The 20,981-nt window shown below is 47.2% G+C and overlaps 1 protein-coding gene across 2 annotated transcripts in view; it reads right to left on the bottom strand.

Annotated features, from left to right (window-relative positions):
• The window catches only part of LOC119442694 (insulin-like growth factor 1 receptor), a 178,640-nt gene that overhangs the window by 120,893 nt on the left and 36,766 nt on the right, over window positions 1-20,981 (bottom strand). The gene's annotated exons all lie outside the window — the stretch shown is intronic.

Here is a 20,981-nt window from a genome sequence, read left to right on the forward strand (position 1 = left end):
AGCTTCAGATCAACTGAAAAGGCGGCACGAAAGGCGGGCGAAACACAAGAAAAAAAAAAAAAAAAAAAAAAACATTAGAAGCGTGACAGAAATGCCGAATATCAACTGAAATGTCGCACAGTCGCGCAAAAGAAGGATGCTGTATCTCTCTTCTTGCGTCTGTTTTAGCCGGCCTATCTTAGTTACCCATTATGCCTCTGTCAATGGTGTGCGTGGGTATCTCGCGAAAGCTTACGTTTAGGCATGCACGACTGTTTTTGATACAAGATAATCCAGGACCGACTTGCGTACGCACGCGCTACCAGCTGGTATTACGTACAGCTATTATTGATATGTCACGCCTCCACTCGGCCATAACACGAACGTCCAACAAAACTTCGTTATACATATGCAAATATTGGAGTACACACGCAAACGTGCTTCCAAAGGTTAGACGACGCTCCACTGGTTTTATACGCCTGCCTTACCGTATCATGAATTACACTTGGTAAGCCCTCCGGTGCAATAAAATTGGGTTTCTCACGTAAAGACAGGCGCATAAAGTATATAGTTGGAAATGGAGCTCACAATTGGCGCCATTCTGACGTAGAAATAGTTTTGAAAACTTGATATGTCGGCTCCCTGGTTCCTTTAGAATGCGATGCAGTCCTTCCAAGTGTATACGCATGGTAGCATGTATACGCATGGTACCAAAGCTGCCATGGAAGCCCATACGTCCTGCAATGGCGGCTTGTGGAGGCACGGCAGCGCCATCTACATTTCGCGGGGCCAACGTCTCGTTGGAAAAAAAATTTACGTTTGCCGTTCGAGGCTTGTTGCGCCAAGTCATCTACTGCGCCAGCTCACATAACATAGCATATACAGAACACACAACAGTACAAATGAAGCGTATAGATAAGTGAGAATATTCGCCACAACATCGCGTCACAGTGTAACCTGAATACGCCCACCTGTATTTATAGTTCTCATTCTATAACGGCTCGCATTACACTGGTGAGCCTTGAGAGTTTTGCACGTTCAGAGCAATGGGTTAACCCAGATTTTGTTACCATATGCATTTGCCCTTAGTACCAACATACATCTGTTATTCCAGTGTTAAGATAAAATCAACATTACACTGACATAATTCACAAAACACACACACACACACACACACACACACACACACACACACACACACACACACACACACACACACACACACACACACACACACACACACACACACACAGACGTTAATCTTCACTAACACAGCACGCATGCGACCACATAATATTTAGTGAAAACGCATTTAAAAAATAATGTTACTGATCAAATTTGATAAGGTTAATATACTGTATACAGGGTGTCCCTACTATCACCCCGCACCAAGATTTAAAAATATATCCAAATGCCACGTCAGCTGGACAGAACCAAGGTAATGTTGTTTGCCGTCGCTTGGAGATGCTCAGATTATTTTTTGCATTCCGCCTAATTACATAATTAGTCTTCACTAATTCATCAACTTTTCAAATATTATAGTCAGATGAAAAGTGACAATGAAAAAAAATGTAGAACATGAAAAACTCCCCGTACAGCTTTCTGTTGCTCAATACGTGCTACATAAAAGTGCTTTTCCGAGGGTGAAAGAAGCCCGCGAATACACGCAATATTGCCGCACGACTGGCCAATCGAGGCACTTTGCGTGATCGCGGGATAACAGTTAACATCCAACAGTTAACCTATGGCGAATTCAAAGGTTAATTTTTGTCTGAGCAAAAACCTTGTATCAATGTTGAACGTTCCCCTCTGTAACTCTCTCTCTCTCTCTTACTATATATTCATATGTATTTAGAAAGCTATCAGGTAGAAACCTCAATTGCTTAAACTATATTAACAGTGAATCATTCACCGTGCCCAGGAAAAACCGTAAGATCGCATACAGACAAAAAAAGAGCCTGCAGGGAAATACAAGTAAAAAGGAAATAATAATAATAATAATAATAATAATAATAATAATAATAATAATAATAATAATAATAATAATAATAATAATCCCGAAGCCCCACAGCTACACTTGCGCTTTTATACATGCATGTGATTGAATTAACCTCTCGGGTATTCTGCATGTTCTAGTCCAATCATTTAACGCTCGTAACTTCCTCCCTCCTTAGCTGTATGTGTATACGGGCTAACCGCCACGGAGGCTCAGCGGCTATTGTTGGTGTTGCGCTGCTAAGCACGAGGTCTCGGGATCAAATCCCGGCCGCGGCTGCCACATTTCGGTGAGCGCGAAATGCAAAACAAACGCCCGTGTAGTACCGAACATTGGGAGCACGATAACTCCAGGTGGTCAAAATCATTGACCCAAAAGCTCTGTAAAGGGTCGACAGCATTCGTAAATACGTAAATAAACATAAACATTTGTTAATTCATTCGCTGGTTTATTGATTTGATGCGAAAGCACGCGCGGTGAATCGCGTAAGGACCTTTCCAGAAGGAAAATTGAGGAAAGTGTGTGACAAAGCCTGCTGGTCCGCCGGTATCGAAGCGGGGAGAGGAAAAAGAGAGAGATAGAGAGAAAAGAAAGAAAAGGCAGGCGCACGCACTACCCGCCGTCGTAATAAATTTCGGCGAGTATTAAAATGCCAAGAGGCGCACTGCATGCCGCGTGGCACTAACGTGTTCATCCCTCTCGTCCCAATAAGGTGAGCATTACAGGGTACGCAGCGTTATGCAACACCAATTTACGCCGTCGAGCATACAAAGCCTAAAAAAAAAAAAAAAAATGTGTGTGTGTGTGTGTGGAAAGGGGGGGGGGGGGAGTGAATGGAATAGCGCGTATTATTACACCTCGAATAGAGACTATAATTTTCGTCCCGCAAACACAGTTATCAGCGCCGCTGGGAGAGGAGGGGGGGCAGGAGATAAAAAAGAGAAGAAAGACATCAAGAGTCTTGAGAAGTCGCCCATGCAAGGTCGCTGAAAAAGCACGCTGTTTAAATGACTAAAGCACTGTCGTGTCGAATTAAAAACACTGAGTTATTTTTTTTTTACTGCACGTGGAACAAAAACATATATTAAAAATTAAAGTGTTCACTAAGCACTTTTCGTGTAAACCGCCTATCTGACAAAGTTGCCACCACCGAGCACCACACACAAGGTGGCTCCCTGCACCACAAGACCGCTAAAATCATTTTTTATTGGCTCGACTTTTGGTTTACACAATGCATGTGGTCAGTTATCTAAACGAAATTCCGCTGTAAGATCCAGTTGAAAACGAAACTCAATGACCTCTGAGGCTTTGATGAAATTCAAGGGATTTCAAAGCCCCGATAACGGTGTTTCGACCTTCAAGAGTTTCAAGGACCGCTACGAACTCTGCGACCGCATTGTTAGAGGAGAGAATATATAAAGAAAGACAAATCTGAATATTAGGAGGGAAGGGGGGGGGGGGGGGGGGCAGTGATGATGCACATCACCAGCTGTTGTCCCGTACATACATATGCCCTTGCTTTGGGGCAACTCACGTATTTATTACGTCTTGTTCTTTTCTCCAAAACCGACCCGTTTCGCAATTCTCTTCGCTTTACGCAGTGCACAGTGCACTGCATGGAAAGCGCGGCGTTAACAAAATAAACCGACAAACGACGAGGCAAGCCACTTGCGCCGAAAAGCTACGCATAACCTTTTAAACTTTATCGACGAAACAATGGCTTCGCGCCGAAGCGCAGAAAAATCAACAAATAATAACCACCGTACCTCCGCCCCCTGCCGCTTTCGACACAATGTATTACTGTTTCTCGCGTCATACGGAAACCTGCAGCTGATGAAAAATAGAGTACTGAGCGTTACGCCATCGCCCGCCGACGCACACTGCGTTTCGAAAAAGAAACGAGCGCGAATCACGTGGGCTTCCGTGCCTTTGTGCGGCGTACGTCAGACGGCCCTGCTTCTTTCTTTTTTTTTCTCTGTCGTGTCTTTCGTACTGCTCTGATGCAAGGAAATCTCCATTTCGAACGGGTGCAGCGTTTGAGTAGAGGGGCCGTGGAACCCCGTCATTAGCATTCAAGCGTTCGAGGCAGCTTAAGTTTTGCATTAAAGCACGCACATTAACCTCAAATTAACGAATATTCGCCTAACATCGGCTGATCGTTTTTTTTTTTTTTCCGTGCACAAAGTGGAATAATCGTGAACCATTCTGTGGGAACGAATTACTAATAAAGTGTTTCCAGTAACAGAGCACAACGCTGCCCAAACATTAAAAAAGAAAAGAAGGAAAAGCGAACTGCATTAGATTCAAATGCGACCAGCGGGATCTGTGAGACTGATCGAGGTGCAAAGCATACCAGTGTTGTCTGCTAGAGCATCGCTGCGCAATACAGCACTCATTAGAGGGCGGACAGGCAGCAAGATATTATTCACAAGGAGCGGTGTTTCTGTAATCATATGGGCAGTGAGATGTCGGATGTAAAAAAAAAAAAAATACTAAACAATGAACGAATCAACGAACGTTTAGCAGCACTAAAGAAATTGTTCTCATCGTTATGGCCAGTGCCATCATGTCCACCCGGCGACAAATTAAGCATGAAATCTGAGAAAAAGCTGAATACCTCCGCAGCCTCGTAACGCAGCCTGGTATTCGCATTTCGGGCTTCGACTAGAATATGCTAACAACATTGTCGTACACAGTTTTACTGGCTACTGCTACAGGCTGCGGAAATATTCAGCCTTTTTCTCAGATTTCATTCCCCGGCTTATTTTGTCGCCGGGTGTACCTGGTCAGTGGGGTGTCTCACATCGAATGAATGAATGAATGAATGAATGAATGACAATTGCTAAAAGGCTTTCAACGGCGTCTTCAGTGTAATCATTTCGGGCTCACAAAGGCTCGGGATGAGCCCCTCGTTGGTCACGTTGTCTGTCCTTTGCACCCGGAAAGGAACTCCAAAGAGTCATTCGCGATATAAAAGGTTAATATTGTCTTTCGTCTAAGTGCGCACCCTTTCAACCCTCCACTGAACGAATAAGGTTAATCTGAAACATTATTCTCGAGGAGGCAAACGGTAATTTTTTGCTGACGTTCCGGAAGCCGTGGATATTACTCGCATCTTTCTCCACCAGCACGACGATCTCATCTTCGCAAATGCCGCGAACGAACAAATTTTACTTTTCTTGTTTTTCATCTTTTTTAAATTTTATTCCGTTCTGAGCGGGATAATTTACGGTCACTCAAGTTACTAAACTAGGCCGTACTTCTAAAGACATACGCTGCTAAACGAAAGGCAACGCCTAAAAGAAAACTGGTCCCGCTAACTATTCGCGAAATGTACGCCACTCGCAAAATAAGAACCCCCCTACCCCCCTCGCAAATATTAAGCCAGATGGAGCAGGGATGTGGGACTCAACGAATTTGACCACATTTCCTACGGCCGGGGTAAATCACCTCTCAATAATGAAAAGGCGTAGCGACCGCATGTAAGCTAAGTCATTTCGGCAAGCCCGTCGGGCATCCTTGTTCACAATCATGGCGGAAAGAAATAGCTAGAAGGGAGCATTGCGCAACACATTTGAAGCCGAGAAAGTCGGCCCAACACGTGATCACGGATAAGTTTTGTGGCTTCAGCCGCCGCACTCAACGAGCGCTCTTCTGAAAGGAGAACGGGTGCGACAGTAACTTTCAGCTGCCGCACTCATACGTTGCAACGAAGACGATAAGTACATATATACGCTGCAATAAACGACTGAAGTTGCACAAGCATATCGCGAGAGAACCTGCACGAAGCAGTTGGCAAAGGGCCGCCGAACAAGTGCACGTCAATTAAAAAATAATCGGAAGAACGCTGGGCCGAGTCCGCCGAGCAGAGTCCCGTGTTGGGGCCGCCTTTTTTTTAGAGAGACAGAAAAGGCGAATGGGACGCGTTCACACCGGGAGTTGGCCTGCGAAGGCTGACTGCGTGGCCGTAATGGTCCCTCCTATAGTTAATTTTCTTCTTCCGTGCTCACAATAAAGTGACGAAAGATGGGCGAGGGATTAAGTATTTTAAACAGATGGTGTTGCATAACGCGTAAGTTATAGGGAGCCTTCCCCGACACGCCCACGAGAGGCGTAGGCGAGTGTATGAAGGCTTTCCAGCGCAGCTGGAAGAAGTGTTTCCGTCGTTTCGGTTGTACGTGGAAGCAGATGTCTGGATTACCGGATGTTCATTACGAAGCTATAGGCGCGAGGGTACACGTTTCGCTAACAGCGGCAGATACACACACTTTTGAAACCGCACCGACGGCGTGGTGAAGCCTCGCACATTTGCAAGGCTGATTTACGCTCGAGCCGCACCGCCCGCCAGCCGCACGCGTGCGGTCCTGCAAAAAATTGCACATGTCGAACACTATAGTCGGATACAACTTAAGTCTGCAGTAAAGTGAAGCCCCGCCCCCGCCCTCATAACCGCCAGCCACTGTTCCTCGCAATAAGCGCGTAATTTTATACGTTTTCCCTCGTCTATTACAGTGAAACGCACAAGTACGACAGTCGTATCAAGTACGACGCCACTTTGAAAAGGTTGCATGTCTACGATTTTGTTTGCTTCTATGACTGGCTGGCGGAGTAACATACCCGGCCGCGCGGTCCGTGTGCCTTTGTTTCCAACTGCTGTTTTTTTTTTTTTATTATTACATTCAAGTTATATCCTACTATAGCGTACAAATTTTGGTTTACACTGTGTCCGCACATGCAGTGTAAACCGAAATTTGTGCACCAGTGTGCGACATATGCAGTTTTTAGCACAACCGCACGCGTGCGGCAGGCGGGCGGTGCGGCTCCAGCGTAAATCAGCCTTTAGCCTCATTTCGGTATACATGTAACCAACATGCATGCTTGTGCGACACGGTCTGGCTTGTGCGCCACGAGAATCTTCTTTTGCGTGTGAAAATGTATAAAGAACTGCATTCAAATGTTCGTTCCTCTCTTCATCCCCTTCTCGACAGAAAGGTCAACCCGTTGTGTGTGGCTGCCAAAGTGTACGGATCCGATCGCTCGCGACTGCACTAGCTCACTTTGATCGCAGACCATTAGCAGAGCAAACCGTTTAAGAATGCCGACCTCAGAAGCCACCGCAGCCGTGTGCGAGGCAGGCAACGCAACAGTGTTTGGAGATAAAGGAACTGCACGAGCGGATTTAAACAGAAGTGGTGTTCATTGTGCCGCGCGTGATGCTGTGCTGTAAAAGTGTGCGGTGATCGTGAGTCAGTGCTCTCTGTCTCTGATCTTTCTACCTTCCCCTCCATCATCGCCCAGTGTAGGGTAGCAAACCAGATTTTCTGTTCCGGTTAACCTCCCTGTCTTTCTCTTTTCTTTCGGCTCTCTCCCTCTCTCTCTCTTGACCCAAGCTCTCCTCCAACCAAGCTGGCGAGCTTTGCGGAGCTACTGCCATTCATTCATTCCAGTAGTGCGGACTACATATCCCCACTTTACTATTTGGAGCAAACACCATACCGCTTCAAACGCACCTGCCCGCGGCGTAGGCGAAGCCTGTGTTTTCTTCATCGTGCAGAGCGAAAGTAAGTCCGCATTTATCGATCAAAAGCGAGTAATACCCAGCTGCCATTCCTGCGAACTACTCAACTACACAACGATCGTACTTATGATTCTTTCTCTTATTTATCTTTCTCATTTCCGTCGTCAGGCCGCCTTCCAAGGTTGATCGATAAATACGAAGCTTTATATACTGTCGTTCAGCGCGGTGAACAAAATAACGCCTTCGCCTACGCCATGGAAGAGGTGTGACTGAAGACGCGGTGTGTGCGAAGCATAGTTTTGCAAGCGGCGGATAACTATCGTTTTGTAAGCAGACAGACAAAAGACAGCAACTTGTCGGGAGGCACACATGTATGAATGAATGAGTCGACATCAGCGAATCGCGGATAGGTTCGGGCAAGCTTGAGTTTCAGCGAACACAGAGAGAGAGAGATTATACACGTTGGTCGTGTATACAGCAGTGCTGGGTAGGACACGCAGCACGGGTGGGTAGGCGTTAAGATCCATCTCCCCATCGCGCAGCGTCGTCCACAACAGCGACGAGTGGGAGGCGAGCCGCAAGTGTTCCGGAACACGGGGCAAAGAAAAAAAAAAAAAAAAAAAAAAAAAACGCGCGCTGTCGGTCAGTGGGCCAAGAACGCAGCAAGAGAAGGGGGGCGGAGGCCATATCGCTCTCAGAACCAGTCGGCAGGCGGCGCCGCCTTCGCCAACGCCGCCGCCGGCGGCGACAGGACAATACTCAACACAAACAACGGTACACGGCCGGCCGCCGCCGCTGCTTGCTGCTGCAGCGCACAGAAACCAGCATCGGCTACTAGCCACCGTACATCGGCCAATGCGGCGCCTCACACGCTGCTGCTGTTGCCTCTGTTGATGCTGCTAGGGCACAAACGCGCGCGCTTTGCGCAAAAGCAAAATGACACATTGTGCGCGTGTGCGTGTTTGTGCGCCCGCGAGAGCGTCTTCGTGCATTGCCTCGCACGCGCGGCTCAGTTGAGGGAGGGAAGGAAAAGAGCAAGAAGCTCGTGCGGTGGAGCCCTCGACCGCGGCCCCTTGTGTTCGGGTTGGCAGCCGCGCGCACGGTTGCCGCCGCGCCCTCGCAACAACGGCCGCTCGATCAAAACACAAGGCGTGAGCCTTGATCAAGCGGCAGCCGTCCATGCGTACGCAGGCGCAGAGAACGAGGAGAAATAAATAAATAAATAAAGATGGAAAACCATTCCTTTTTTTTTTTCCCTCTTTCTTTTCGAAAGCAACAGCTAGCTCTTCCTTGCTCGCTACAAAGACGCCGACGCGAGAAACTTGCCTGCAGCGCTGCCGCAGTGAGGTTTCTTGTTTAACCGTTCACTTTATTTTTATTGTACAAGTTGGCGCATTGGTTGACGACCACCTACTCACGGTTCACGCTGCCATGATGAAGATTAAATAAGCAGAGATTAATAAAATCTGCGCAATGCCAACGTAGTAGGCGCACGTCCACTTCAAGCACGGGTCGCTTCACCTCCTTCGAATATTAGTTGGTGTGCAAGTTGCCACCTCCGAAAGCACCACGCAACGAATGTAGCAAAATTAGCAACTTTACATGAAAGTCCAGTCTCACTGTGTCGGTATAAACAAAGGCTGCAAAAAAATTTAATTATGGGGTTAATTATGGGGTTTTACGTGCCAAAACCACGATTTGATTACGGACACGCCGCAGTGGGGGACTCCGGTGTGCTGGGTCTTGCCTAGGTGTGCTGGGAACCAGCATAAGGAGTGGTAATAGATCTTGCTCTTTTTGATGATGTGTAATGCCTTTCTGATGATGATATTGTACCTTTCTGAAGAGCTCGGACTGCACTTCGTGAATCGCTATATAAATATATGGTTTACTTCTATCAGTTAGTTAGCAATCAGTTAGTTATCAGTTAGTTAGGCAGGTCAGACTACTTTTTTGTATTTCGCTAATTACATAATTAGCTATTAATGAACTTTTCTTTTTTTTTCAGAGCGAAAGAGTCAATGAAAAAAATGTAGACACACCTGAAAAATTCGCAGTTCAGCTTTTTATTGCTCAATACGTGCGACATGAACGTTTTTTCAAAGCCTGAAAGAACGCCCGCGAAACACGAAAAAGTGCTGCACGACCAGTTTAGCGACACTTGCCTCGCATCTTGCCTTGCTTTTGCTTCCTAAGCCGCATAGCTACGGCCATCGTTAGGCCGGCTTTTGGGTTTGCTCGAGCCAACGGAGCCCTGCTAATTAGATCATATAGACCAAACCTAAGAATACGTCGCGCACGCTTGTTACATAGACGAACATTTATGCTCGTTAGGCGAGATGGTACAGAAGCGGAGGATGAAGTATTTTCAGTATGCGCATTCTGATTTTGAACGTGGATCCTGCGCGGCTTCCGAAACGTCAGTAAAAGGAGGCTCAAGTTTGTGTCCACGTCGATGGCCGCACAAGATGGTCGTGTACATAGATGTGTCCAAAAGACGGTCACCACGATAACTGCGATTCGGCAAACCCGGTAGGGTGGTTGCAGGAATTCACTGCCGAGAGACCAGCGCAGACACCAAGAAACAACAAAACACCCGCTCACAAGTGTAAACACGTAGTGCAACGAACACTGCATCCACCGATAAACGGCGTCGCTATATAGTTTCGCCTTGATTCCTGCAGCCTCGCTTGCGTGCACATATACGGACTACCGGATTCCCTCGGGAGATCCGTCGCGCCGCCGTGTGCAGCGAGCAGCACAAACAACGTGTTCTCTGGCGCTGCCATTACAGGGAAGAAGAGGCTGGCACCACGCAGACGAAGAAAAGAAAGGCGCGCGCTCTAGATGTCAGTGATGGAAGCCTGACGAGACGCGGAATCAGATACTGCGCCCGCGTATAGTGTTGTTTTCGTGACGAGCTCCCCGATACAGAGCCCTCGCAGTTTCATTCGCCGAGCGTCGGCAAGAAGAGTAGCCAGCGGCACGTGAAGGGTATTACACACATGCGACGTCTCGGTGGAGGGGGGACGGCAAGGACACCCGCCTCCAGAATAGGGTTCTGTCCTGCCGTGAATTGTGCAGCGTATATACAGCGACGTGCTACTAAACCTGAACCGACGCGGCGACTACTGACGGAGTGGACCAGTAGCACACGAGTGCATTCGCTATAGGTTGGTGGGGTGGGAAGGGGTGGGTGTGTGTTTGTGTTTGCTTGGTATAATGGGACAGCAATGGCGATCGACGTACGACGCTGGGATCAAACAATGATAAGAAAAGGTCGATATTTTGGCCTAACCCTCATTGTGGGTTATATGCCCACAACTGTGAATTGTATGCCGTGAATTGTCAGTTCGCGGCGGTTAACTGACGCAACACCAATAAGGGACAACATGAAAATTCGCTTCGATACCCCGGATAGCTTTCTAAAACGTAACAGAATGACTAATCCGTCTGAAAAAGAAAAATCAAAAAGAGGAGGAGGAGGCAGAAGAAAAGAAGGAGGAGAGGGAGATAATGCTAATTACAAACGTCGTTGGTTTGGTTTCGCCTAGAGGCCTGTTTCTCGCTTTCTTGTAGATGTATACTCGAGAAACCAGCGTATATATTATGGGTATACTTCCGTCGCTTGTATCCTATAGCTGACGCGACAATCAGCAGACCCTCACGCTTTCCAGCGATCCCCTGTGTTTGAATAGCGAAACCACCGGTGGGAAGTCCCGCAATAAACCGGCATGGCTGACTCTGTGTATACCGGAGTTTTTAGGCACGAGGCTACGATACCTCTTTGTTTCACTCGTCTGAAAAACGGAAATGTGGACGCGCTGCAGGACCTAAGTTTTTCCAGTCCAGTCCGCACTCCTTCGCCCATCGCCGTATTTGCGCAATAGAGTGAACATAGCGAACTGCACGAGGGGAAACGAAAGTTCTACCCGCCTATATATTTAAGCTTATAGGAAGCCCATGAGCGAGTGAGAGCTAGCAGTCTTGGTTCTACATTCATCAACCCCTCATTAGCATATAACGAGATTGCATAAAGACGCGCGTCTGCTTCCGTTGCCTGTTTATTGAAACACTCTTTTATTTTGTTTATTTTTTAATATTTTCCCCCAGCGGCGATTTCAACTAATTAAACTCCGCAATAGGAAAGCCAACGAAGATACCCGCTCCGTGTTGGCATGTCCCGCATTTAAGATCCCACCTCATGCGCATGCAAACAATAATTGCTGGCTCCTTGCCAGAAAAGTGAAATAATAACGATCGATATATGAAACAAAAAAAAGAAAACACTTCTGGCAGAGCGATTACGAGCGCGCCGAGGTGCGACGCGTTTCCGAAGCTGCCCCGACTATATACACGACCGAATGGCGCAAGGCACCAACCGCTGCATGTGACGGTTTTTCCTCGATCATCAGCCTATACCGCGAACTTGCGCGCGGTACAGACGGGAGAGAACGGAAATGCGCGCTGGACCCGCTTTCAAGAGGCAGTCGCACTGCCGGGCAACACGCTGGCCAACGCAGACAACTCTGTGCTTGAATTCACCACCATGCACGTGACGGCCGCCGGAGCAAAAGGAAAACTGCGTATAGCTCCGTAATTTTATTGAGTCCTGGCAATACTGCCAAAGGGCAAAAACTGAGCACCATGATTTCTAGCACAATGAAGTACAATCAATAAATCAATCGATCAGCTCGCTGTCAGCGGCAGCTGCGCCACCAAATCAACGACAATTGTTTTACTACAGAAAACATGGCAAGGTGTGTGCCCTCTCATTCGTTGTCAGATTTGGATGTGACAGCAGTCGCCGACAACGAGTTGCTTGCGGACTATCTTCTTCCTGGGGTATTACGCGTGCCAAAATCAGTTCCGATTATGAGGCACGCCGTAGGTGAACGGCTCCGGATTAATTTTGACCACCTGGGGTTCTTTAAGGTGCACTACAACGCAAGCACTTGCGGACTATGCTGGCAAACCCGGCTACCCAGTGCGACAGTATTCGCGTGTGCACGAGGACACACTGCAGCGAGGAAGAACCGTTTTGTTGTTAATACGTAGTGCGCAAAGACGGCAAGCTTTTCATTCGCCGCGGTGGCACTCACTATGTATACACGTGGCAATGGCGTTGCGAAGCCGGACGCAAGGTAGTTCGACCGATCTCTCGGCCTTGGAAGTATTCAATATGGAAAGCAGCAGAACGTAAAAACGCCTGTGTACCGATTCTTATGTCGGTGCGTTTTAGGGATCCCCAGAAGTTAGTAGAAATTAATCGGAAGTCCTCCATCCACTATAAAGCGTCCCGCATAACGCGCTGTACCATCACTTACTTTAATTAACTATAATTAAATTAAAGATCCGAGTGCGGAGGGATCACAGCAAAGTGGTAGTAGCGTTGTGCCCTTCAATCAAACCACATGTGTGCGCTGCACTCAAGATGCGAATACGCACTATAGCTATATAGTGCCCATGTTATTGTTCATTCTTCGGAGTAGAGCGTTAAGACCGACGCGATCATACAAATGTAGCAATTGCAAGGCGTTCCCCATCCCTCAGTCCTGAAACAACCAAACAAACGAAAACTGCGATCACGAGGCTGGAAAATACCGGCCAGCTGGCTTTGCACGGTGTTTACACAGCGTATGCTTTAAAAATGTCGGTCGCAGCCGAGCTAGACAAGAGGGAGAGTGCTTTGTTTGCAACTACGCCAGACCGAAAAAGAAGTTCCCGATGTGTCTGTTTACAAGAACCCCCGGAAGCCCGCGTGCCATGTATAGGCGTCACAAGGCACCGTAAAAAAAAACCTCCCTTCGATTTATTTTCACCGTTTAAGCTTAGCGGTTCCTCGAAGGCGTTACACAAGTATGCAGAAAGAGACGAGGAAAGGGCAGGTACGTTATAAACGCGTTAGCTAGCAGGCTGATACATCATCATCATCATCATCATCAACATCCCATTTTTATGTCCACTGCACGACGAAGGCCTCTCCCTGCGATCTCCAATTACCCTGTCTTGCGCTAGCTGATTCCAACTTGCGGCTGCAAATTTCCTAACTTCATCACCCCACCTAGTTTTCTGCCGTCCTCGACTGCTCTTACCTTCTCTCGGTAGCCATTCTGTAACTCTAATGGTCCACCGGTTATCTATACCCTACGCATTACACAGCCTGCCCAGCTGGGCAGGCCAAACGGGGATAGCAAATGGCTATCCCCGTTTGCTCTCCTGATCCACAGCGCTCTCTTCCCGTCTCTTAACGTTAGGCCTAACATCTTTCGTTCCATCGCTCTTTGTGCGGTCCTTAACTTGTTCTCGAGCTTTTTTTCTTAACCTCCAAGTTTCTGCCCCGTGTGTTAGCACCGGTAGAATGTAATGATTGTACACTTTTCTTTCAACGACAGTGGTAAGCTCCCATGCAGTCAGGATTTGGTAATGCCTGTCGTATGCACTGTGACCCATTATTATTATTCTGCAAGTTTTCTTCTCATGATCAGGGTCCCCTGTGAATAAATGACCTAGATAAACGTACTCCTGTACAGACCCTAGAAGCTGACTGGCGATCCTGAATTCATGTTCATTTGCCAGGCTATATTGAACATTCTCTGTCTTCTGCACATTAATCTTCAACCCCACTCTTACCAGGCTGATATACTGGTGTGCTATCGGACACTGATTGTGGGGAAATGGAACTTGTTCAAAGAGAGAAGGCAGAACGCCGGATAGTGATACGCGCGCGCAATCACGACAGCGTTCACAACGCATTCAGAAGCGGTCGCATACAGTCCACTTTAGCATAAGGAACCGCCTACAGCGCCCTAAAAATTTTCACTCGATCCGAATCCCATCTCTTCGTTGCTTAATGCGGATCCTTGTACATGCAGACGATTTCGCTTTCGGTTCATGAACGCCGCCATATTCAGCTGTTACAACAACATTTTTCCTTTTTCTACTTTCAAGTGTACAGTGACGTCAAGTTAACACGGTCATAAAACATCGAGCGCCTCCGCACAACCGTGTATTTGCATACACACCATAATCCGCCACAGCACCGTGCATACGTATTTTGAAAACACCCCCGGTAACAGTGAAGCCCACGATGGCGGCACTCCAAGGCATCCATGAAATAGTCGTCAGGCTGCTGATAAGCGCAGATGCAGAGGGAGGATAAATGTTGTAACTGTTTTACTCCTAGATGCGCACTCCGACACATTCCGCATATATGCGGTCTCCCTACAGACGATTTCGCAAGTACCTTGACTGAAGCGAACCTGCAGCACCTATATATAGCAAACTTCCGTTCTCATGCACTATTATTCCTCACTGAAAGGAAAACTATATTATTATTATCTCACCGGCCGCTCCACTATCACAAATCTTGACAGTTTCATGACACAGGTCTCCGCGCCGGTACTTGAAACGGGGCAAGTTGACACCATTTACTGTGACCTCAGCAAAGCTTTTGATATATAGTCAGCCACTCACTGCTACTGATCAAGCTTACACACTTTCGTGTTGACTCGTCAATTATCAATCTCTTGTGCAGTTATCGCGGTGACAGATCATGTTATGTTACGTGAATGGCCAAACGTCTTTTTTTTTTTTTTTTCAAGGCAACTAGCGGCGTCCCTCAAGGATCAGTATTAAGAGCGCTCCTTTAAAAATTTTTTTATTAATGACGTTCTTTCCGTTATTCCGAATTCTTCATTCCTTCTATACGCAGATGACATCAATAGTTTAAAGAAAATTCATACAGTTGTTGTCCCAACCTGCAGTCTGACTTGTCTTCTTTTTCTAAATGGTGTAGAGATAATTACCTCTCCTTGAATGCTGCTAAGACCAAAGTCAAGACTTTCACAAGCAAAACAGCAAGCATTTCTTTTTTCTTATTCCGTAGATTATGTACCATTGTGTAAGGTCCGTGAGATCAATGATCTCGGTGCACCATTTTGATAGAACCTCACACTTTCCAGCTCACACAAAACGCGTTGCAATGCGGGGTATGCGCCTTCCTGGCTCGGTTTGCAGACTATCGAGAGAATTCAATTCTCCTACACCATTCCGCAAGTTGTACACAACAATCTGCCTTCCTCAACTCGAATATGCGTCGGTCGTCTGGAATGGCATTTCTAGATCCAACAGTGACACTATACATCGTGTCCAGAAAAAGTTTCTAAGCATAATCACCGCTTTGCAAACACTGATACTGGACCCTCGTCTAGCACTGTTGGATTATTGTCACTGCACTTACTTCGCAGCCGACGCAATCGCGATGACCTTTTGTTTCTCTTCAAACTCCTTCACGGTATCCTCACCTGCCCCGAACTCCTCAGTTGTATCATGTTTCGTATTCTCCGCAAGATCACTAGAGAACATAGACCTTTCCATGATCCTGCCTGTCTACGCCAACACTCAACTGTCCAGAGTCTTTATAATGCTTATTTTCATGATCTCGATATTTTTCATAACTCGCTGTCATCGTTCTTTCCGAGCTTTGCATTGTTGTGTCATAGTTTCACATATTGTTTAACTGACCCCCTACTTTTTTTTCTTTTCTTTTTTTTCTTCTTTTTTTTTGTATTCAGCTTTCGCCTTGCTGTACCTACTATCGACGAAAAAATTTTACGGACCAAGGGATCTCAGAAAACGCTAAATATCCGAGCAGCCTTTAAAAGTAGCCAAAAAAACCGTACATCACAATGTTGTTCGCATATACCAGTAGATGCTGTAAATGGGAATATCAAGCTGCGTTTTGAGGCTGCGGAGGTATTCAGCTTTTTGTCAGATCCCTTTGTCAGTAAACTTTTTTGGTCGATAGTACAATCAAGATCGTTCTTTTTACTCATTTTTTTTACTTATATTTCCGCGCTGATTTTTTAAAATAAATTTATGCGTGCACCAGCATTCAGACCTCAAGGTTGTCTTGGGCACGGTAAATTACTAAACGATTGATTGATTGATTGATTGATTGATTGATTATTCTGAGCAAAAGCACGCTTTCAAGTTATCTCAACGTATACGAAACACCCCGTTTTCGAATAAAAGAAACGCCTTGCCTCAAGCACGCATATTTAGTTTTTTTTTTTTCTGTGTTATACGCGTCAAACTTGATTTGTATGTTTGCGATTACCTGCAGATGAAAACTGTTGAAAATCTGTGGGGTTCCGTTTTCGCCGCACAACTGCGACTCGCTCGACCTCGTCTATCTTGCCCACTTTATTTCTGTTGTGATAAACCGGAAGTTTGCCACAGTCCCCGTTTATGAACAAGAAAGGGGGGAAAAAATGGTCTAACAGAAGTACTGAAATATGAGATAGTTGGCATGGGCTCATTTCTGGTGTAATGGCGACGCAGAGAGTAAACTACGAGAGAAACATTGCGTTCACCGTGTCTATCACCTTTAAATGGCGTTTACCGTGTCTGTTTTACTCTCAGTGGCGCCGTGCCACCAGACATGAGCCTCACCTGGGGACACTAAATGAAATCATTAAGTGGCGTTAAATTGAAAGATCAGGCTTCTGTCATAACACATTCGTCATTCGTAGCGTAAATAGAGCTTTCGAGAGCACGTAAATGAGGAAAACGGAACATCGGAGTGGCACCACCTATCTTGCAATCGGTACCACTGACTCACGTAACACGTCGGCAATGGGTAATGCAGAGTGTGGCATATATTCCACTCGTCTTCCTTTTTTTTTTTTTTTTTTTCGGCGAGGGCGATTCAAGTTGAGGATCAGCAGCGAGACGTCCCCATCGGCGGCAATTTCCTATACGCAAAACAAGGTCGTACATTTGGTACAGAGAAAACGATGCTAGATTCCTCGACGAATAATATAATGCATCGCTCTAACAAGGCTCAATATTTTCCTGCAGTGTCCCATTAAGGACCCTCTTTACACGCGGTCTCCAGTAGTTCATGCACGCGGTTGCCACACAGGCGAAGGCATTTATTTTCCAACTGTTCGGGACACGGCGCGGACGACGTGCTTGTTTCAAGCCGTCGTGATGTAAACAGCGCCAGAGACGTCGGGCCGTCGAGCTCTGTACACCTGTGGCCCAGTAGTGATGGCGTGGACGCCGAGGCCGTAAACAGGGGAGCCTCTCAGACGCTCGGGACGTAAACAGGCGTCGCCTTTCCTGGCCTTTGGCTCGCGCCGGCAGCGCTGCTTTTGTAACGTGTTGACGGATGCACTTTAGCCCCGCAGACGTTGCTACACATGGCACAAGTGGAAAAGGGACAGGAAGAGACGATAGGCTAGGACGAAGGAAAATATTTACACAATATACACGATGTGGTAAAAATAAATAAATAAATAAAAACGACCATGTCAATATCAAAAATCACAGATCGCTTGTGCTGCCACTTCGGTGAACTGTTTGCTAATCCGGTCTCGAGCGAAGCTCACTTTTCTGAGACATCGTGTCCTCGTCACGTGATCGCCGAGTCGTCACGGTAAAGGTCACCTGCATCCGCCGCGGCGGCTCAGTGGCTATGGCCAGGGTCCTTCAATACTGTTCTATTCAAGGACCCTGCTATGGCGTTCTAGTACTGAGCACAAGATCGAGGGTTGCATTCCTGATTGCATTCCGAAGGGGAGGGGCATGCAAGAATGCCCCTGTACCATACTTTGGGTGCAGATTACAGAAACCCCGTTGGTCAAAAGTAATCCGGAGCGATCCACCATGGAGTACCTCATAGTCCACTTTGCAGCTACTGGACGTAAAACCAGCATTCGAAGATTACGAGGAAGCAAAATCAAGAGCGATTCTGCAACATTCACTTGGTGAATTTTGCAGAATCTTTGATTCAGAATGTTGCGAGTGAACACGTACGCATACCTCCGCGGCGAAAGGGAACACCTGCTGCGGCGCTAGCGCGCCAGGTGTAGCGTGAGGGGAGAGGGCATAGCCGCGACGCCACGTCACCCGCGGAAGCCTGTATTATACGCGCGTTCCTCGTCCACGCAAGCTCTTGCCTGCGTTCTAACTTCGCCTCGGTAATCGCTATAAATAAATTAATGTATAAAAAAAACAGAATAAATTCGAAAGGAGAAATTGGGAGGACGCTTAAACTTCGCTTTTAAGAGTGGAACGCGATAGCATTCAAAGATCGCTGACCGATTCTCACGCTTCCGACAACTGCAGCCTAAGCAACCGTAATGGTTACCGGGAAACACTAGCGGCGAACGCTATGCACGAAGGCGAGCTTTCTGGTAGAAACGCGGCCTCTTGCGTGGGGCAATCCCGGAGATATTGCACAGCCGCGCCAGAAAAATTGCATAATTTTCAGGTTTCCGTTTTTGTTTCGTACTTTTAATAGTTCAGTCTGAGAAGATTTAACATAAAATGCATGCACTGTGGGTGTGTTGTTTCGTGACATTTGTTTGTGGATTGTCATTCTCAAAATTCCAAGGAATAGCTTTGCCAAGAATGCAAGACAAGGTATGAGCAACATTAATGATAGAATAGTGTGGCAACATAACCCGCATATACCGTATGTCATATAAGAAGGCATGGATACACATGTATTTAAAATATACTTGGAGGGCCTGCGGGGTTGGGGATGATTTTCTCCGCCACCCGCCGACATCGCACGCCGATGCCGGATTTTCTGCCACACGGGGCGTTTGCGGCGGCAGGGAGTTTTGAACCTACGACTTCACGCTCAGAAGCCGAATGTCTTACCCACTGGGCTAAACCAGCGCCTCCTAGATAGCAGGATTGTGCCATCATGCTACTTGGGCCGAAATATTTATTGCCAAGGCCGGCGTGACGAAAGCGGTGACGTCAAAATCACCGCGGCTCACTCGGGAGCGTCCCCGTTAGACTATATGGCAGTCGGGGAAGGTAGCAGGATCGAAGTGCACCGGCCTTGTGCTATCTGGGAGGCGTTGGCCAAGCGTGTCAACGCGCTCGCTTGCGCGCGAGGAGTTCACAACTCGATCGGACCGCTCAGCGGCGTTCAAATGGACATTAATGCTTTCGCATTCACAATTCAAAAGTGCTTAGGGCCGCGATTTTGTAGCGAGGATTATGACTTATTTTACTCTAGTCTTATCATCCACCGCTCACGGCCGGCTGATCCCGTTGATAAGACGAGCGGACCGTCGCTCCGACCACTGACAAAGCGCGATAAGCGCGAAAAGGCATTATTACTTTAAAGGCATCGCTACAAAATACCGGCCTAGGTGTCCTCCAATTTTTGTTGGTTTTGCATATTTTACTTTCCTTGAAAATTTCTTGAACGCGGACCCTTTAGGCTCTACATATATAGAGAGAGCAAATATTTAGCGTCAAACACAAGAAGTCACGTAAAGTGACATCATGCCTTCTTCGAAATTACGCAAACAAATAACCGATTCATTTTTAACTAAAACTTGCGTGATATTTATGTCTCAAAATGCAAGAAAATTGCATTCAGTTTTTTCTTTATCTCTCTCTCTCTTCCATTTTCCCCCTTTCTTTTTCGTTTTGGTGATAGTACGTTTTCTGGCGGAGCGTATCAGGTGCGGCGCAGCGGCTGCATTCGTAATACATGGGTGCAAGCATGCAGGAGACAAGTGAAGCTGCAGATTTCGGCTCGAAGAGGCAACCAGCAATGACCACGGCCGCGATTTTGTAGCGATGCATTCCGCTCGATTATATGCCACTCTTATCATCCACCGTTCACGGCCGGCTCATCGCTTTGATAACGCGGGCGGGACGTCGCTCTGACCACTGACAAAGCGCAAAAAGTGCGAAAAGGAATATCATCGGACAAGGAATCGCTACAAAATCGCGGCCCAGACTTCCGCTCAAGATGCTCTATATAGCTGTTTGTTTACAGACATGTTGCTTGTCTATGCTTGAGTATAGCATATCAGCCCATGCTTCAAAGCGTCATCTACGGCAGCCATTGTGTTCCGCGCTAAACTCTCTTCCCAGGATATATATATAGTTCCCCAGATTTCGTGTAACCAATTGTGAGAACCTGAAAGTCACGATCGTGCGACACCTCGTATACGGACGCGCGCCCACTGACGAGTGCATTCTCCGCACCCTGAAAATGCGTAACCAAAAAAGCCCTAGGCGTAACTTCCGTGCGAGCGCGCGCTAAACCGGTAAGACCCAGACAGGAGCGCGGATAATTAAACACCCACCTGGAGGCGCTTCCTGTCGCCGAATATAGTTCGCCGCCGCCAGCCTTGGACAGGTCCGAGCAAAACGGCACTCCTGGCTGCTGGTTCATGCGGAACCGTCACGTGTGGCTGGCTTATGTAATATTACTGCGCCGACGCAACCGCCAGATCCGCTGACTCAAAACAACCCCGTTCGCACAACAACGCCGGCTTCACAACGACCGCCGGTTTCGTCGCGCCGAACTTACAGCTGGTGCTGCCGACACTTCCTTTTTTTTCCACGATCGAAGTTTTGTAGCCGTGATTGCAGCACACAGACTATCCTGTTCGCACACAGCCCCGAGAAGATACACTGCTCGGCAGATTCACAAACACGCCA

The sequence above is a fragment of the Dermacentor silvarum genome, chromosome 2 (genome assembly GCF_013339745.2).
Source record: "Dermacentor silvarum isolate Dsil-2018 chromosome 2, BIME_Dsil_1.4, whole genome shotgun sequence".
Lineage (NCBI taxonomy): Eukaryota > Metazoa > Arthropoda > Arachnida > Ixodida > Ixodidae > Dermacentor > Dermacentor silvarum.